The 4,293-nt window shown below is 27.3% G+C and overlaps 1 long non-coding RNA gene across 1 annotated transcript in view; it reads left to right on the forward strand.

Annotated features, from left to right (window-relative positions):
- Positions 1–292: 292 nt before the first annotated feature.
- LOC105119103 (uncharacterized) overlaps positions 293–4,293 on the forward strand; it is an 11,327-nt gene continuing 7,326 nt past the window's right edge. Inside the window, exons 1-2 of the long non-coding RNA XR_841064.1 lie at positions 293–1,020; positions 2,889–2,896. This is a non-coding gene — a long non-coding RNA (uncharacterized LOC105119103). The remainder of the gene's footprint in view (positions 1,021–2,888; positions 2,897–4,293) is intronic.

A 4,293-nucleotide genomic window follows, 5' to 3' on the forward strand; every position in this document is an offset into this window, starting at 1 on the left:
TTTTCTCTATCATAATTTAAATATCACACCCCAAATATTATATAAAAACTGACTAATAATAATTTGCAATATTATATACAATTCCTCAACCTTCTTACATCAAAAGCACTATGCATAATTATTCTATATTCCCCAATAAAGAGTAATATTGATGTTACCTAGTATTTTTTTTTTTAACTATTTGTTTGTTTTCCTTGTAGGTTTTCTGACTAATCATATACTTAGGTATCTTGGTAAGAACTTTTTTATTTATCTAAATTCTTGAACATAAAACTTAAATAAGGTTCAAGACAATAAAAAAATGGATTGGAGAGAGAGACTCTTTAGAAACTTTACTAATACGTGTAAACTCTCAAACTTTTCTACCTAATATCTTGAGAAATTGCATGTAAGATGGTGATCAAAGGTTGAATATGAAGTAAGGATATCCGCTCTACCCATCTCAATAAATACCCATTATGAATTTAACCCAATTAAAAATATGGCCAATTGAAAATATTCATTTAAGAACATATGGAATTTAACCCATCTCTAACTTAGCCATTGAACTATAAAAGCCTTACAATTTAACCCAATTACTCATAGCCGATATTTGAAAATATTTATTTTGAACGTTAACAGTTATATAAAAAAATCACATCATAACAAAAACATAAAACAAGATAGGAACACAAGGGGTAATTGATCAAATTAAAAAAAAAAATATGAGTAAGAATCGATAACTCGAGTAAATTTAAGAAGTTTTGCCATTAAAAATATATAAAATGGTTAGCCCTCAAAATGATAATCCACTCTATCAATAATGGATTCAATTCGATAATTTTTTAGTATATTTCTTCTTAATTTTGCTTTAAACTCTCCAAGTCTATTTCTAGCTATTAGGTTATTTGAATATCAAAACAGACTTACATGCTCTTTCCTTTAGTTAAATTTATGAATTATAAGATTCTGAACATCGACGCAATGTTTTCTTTTCCTTGAAATGTAGTTGTATGGCCGCTAGACAGGTATTTACCAGGTGTGGAGGAGTCTTTATTTATTATGGCTCTATTTTGCAAAAAAGAATTATCTATGGATTGGATTCGATACATTTATCTTGGGGGCATTTTCTTTAGCTTTTTGTATGCCAAAGTCTTAGACACTGATAATACCTTTTCTTTTCTTTTCTTGTTTTTTTGGTGAATGTAGTGGGCGAATGGATACTATATCGAATCCCTGTGAGTTACTTTATTTTGTCTTATTACAACATTTTCTAAGAAGAGTACTAATATATACTAACTAAAAAAAACTAAAAGGTGGCTGGGTAAATTTGCCTGTGAGTTGTGATATATGAAAACAATATATATATCCTACAGGATTTAAAAACTGGCCTTTTTGTTCATGCTAGCGTTTTCACTTGTTCTATAAATATCCTACAATATTTCACATATTTACTTTGCACTTCTTTTTTTTTTTTTGTAGGGCAACCACGATATTTGATATTCAACTTTGGTGAGGATTAGTTCATGTATGTCTTATTTAGGCTAAATTACAATCTTCCTCTTACAAAAATGGATGTGAAATTCTTTCATTCGATTCAAAGAATTAATCTAACTATTTGGTGTTAATTTAGATAATTATCCTAATTATTTATTAGTTTAATTAGGAGTATCATTCGGTTCAAAGAGTTAATCTAAATATTTGGTGTTAATTTAGATAATTATACCTAATTATATATTAGTTTAATTAGGAGTATCATAAAATATTACAAAAACCATACAAAAGTTTAAAATTATTACAATTCAAATTCCTTAATAATTTTTCTTGAAGGGATGATTTTAAAAAGTTCAATGCATTGGCATTGTTTAGCGCATGAGAGCATTAACATAGAAAATGTTTTGAGTTTAACAGATTATTATTAGAAATGAGCAAGTTTATCCATGTAATTTTATTTTAGTTTCTATTTGTTTAGCAAAAAACTATTCAAAGTGACTGTCAAGAGCAATAGAGAGCATTGCCTTTGTGTAATGTTGTTTATGTTTCTTAGTTTTATTAATTTGTTTTCATTCCCTTCATGTATTTATTTGGCAGGACCTAATTCTTATCCTTATAGCACGAAGACCATCTCTTTGGATTCACTAAGCATTCTCATAATTTTGCTCATTACAGTACCTGTGCTCATAGGTAAGTGTTCTCTCTTTTGCTTTCTTGAAATAACTGTGAACCATTAAATCTATATATATATATATGCAAAACCATTAAGAGCGATATAATCTCTAGAAGACAACATCATTACCTTTTGCTCATTTTCATCATTTAAATTGTTAAAAATAAGTCTTTCAAATTTAAACTCTTCAATTCAATTCAATTTAATCTAATTTTTTATTCAAGTTTATTTAAATTTTCAAAATTTAAATTTTTATTTTTATTTCTAATATTTCTCAATTGTTGATTTTATACCATTTTTTAATTATACTTTTTTTAAAAAATTACAGGTGAAAATTTTTATATTCTTGGCATTCACTGACATTTAATGGAAGTATTAATCAAATCACAATAGAGGGATCATATTAAAAAATATCTAAAGTAACAAGACTATATAAATAAAAAAATAATATTAAAAAAAATCAAGAATGGAGGTGAAAAATATACAATTATTTTGTTGTTTATTAGAGTTCTGAGTTTAAAATTAGGATGGAATTAAAAATAAATTAATTAAAGTTTAAGTACTCATTTTAATATGATTGTTCCAACAAAAAAGAGAGAGATATTTTATAAGGTAAATAATAAAATTATAAAATTTGAAAACAATATATATAGGCAAGAAAAACTCTCTCTCTCTCTATATATATATATATGTGTGTGTGTGTTTTGATTTTTTCCTAAAATCAATGAAATCTTAATTAAAGTTTATTTGGTGGTAAGAATTTCAGATTTGAAAAAATTCTTCGATGTTTGAATTAAGAATCATAATTTCATTTAGAAAAAAAAATTACATGGCAATCTAATAACAAACAATATGCTTACATAATTAATTAATGTTCTTTCAATATATATCATATATTATTCTTTGTTTGTGAGCTTCCATGTCTCATAACCTTATTGGTCTATAAATGGCAAAGAAGGCATTTATCAATGAATGGTAACATTAAAGAATTCTTGCAAAGTCATGATCATAATCTCACGCTTATAAGGTACTCTTACTTGAAGATTAAGAAGATAGCTCATGGATTCAATGACAAGTTAGGTGAAGGATGTTATTGCTCAGTGTATAAAGGAAAGCTTCGTAGTGACCGTTTTGCGGCTGCAAAAATTTTGCGCATAGAAAAAGGTAATGGACAAGAATTTATCAATGAAGTTGCCACCATTTGAAGAATTCACCATTGCAATGTGGTGCAACTCATAGGCTTTACTGTTGACGGCTCAAAGCGTGCCCTTATATATGAGTTCATGCCTAATGGATCTCTTGAAAAGTATATTTTTTCTAAGCAAGGAAGCATACTGTTAAGCAACCATAAATTATATGAAATTTCTCTCGAGGTGGCTCATGGCATTGAATATCTACAAGAAGGTTGTGATATTCATATTTTACATTTTGACATTAAGCCTCATAACATTCTTTTTGATGAAAATTTGGCTCCAAAAGTATCAGATTTTAGACTTGCAAAGTTATTTCCAACTAATAATAGCATTGTGTCCCTCACTATGTGACACGACTAAAAGATTGATGTCTTCTTCTAAGTATAGGAGTGTCGAAGTAATAAATAACCCGACAAGACTGGAGTTGGACCACAAGAAAGTTACTTATATAAATTACAGATAACAAATAATATAACAACAACAACAACAACAACAACAACAATAATAATAATAAAGAAAAAGGAGAAGAAGAAGAAAAAGATAAGAACTTTGAGATGAAATATTAATGTAAGGATTAAACAATGATAATAATAAATGTTAAGGTTAGAGGTTCCATTAATGGTATGTCAAACAAGTATAGTATAAACTCTTATTATTCAATTAAAAACCACACATAAAGGAGGTTCCAATCAGATTATAAATTGTTAACATGATCACATTAGTTATCTTATTCGATTAATACTAATACTTGTAAATCTCGTCAGGTATTGATGATTATAACTCATTTTAACAACAAATCAAGTTCCTTCCATAGCTCAAGTGTCGGTTATACCATACAGTATGAGCTATGAGAGTGCTAAGTATTTATTGCATCAAGTGTTATACAACATAAATCAAGATTAGTTATTTAACAAGCAAAGTATTAAAGAGTGAACAAGATAACAAATATAAAAC

The sequence above is a fragment of the Populus euphratica genome, unplaced genomic scaffold (genome assembly GCF_000495115.2).
Source record: "Populus euphratica unplaced genomic scaffold, PopEup_1.0 scaffold2528.1, whole genome shotgun sequence".
Taxonomy (NCBI): Eukaryota; Viridiplantae; Streptophyta; class Magnoliopsida; order Malpighiales; family Salicaceae; genus Populus; species Populus euphratica.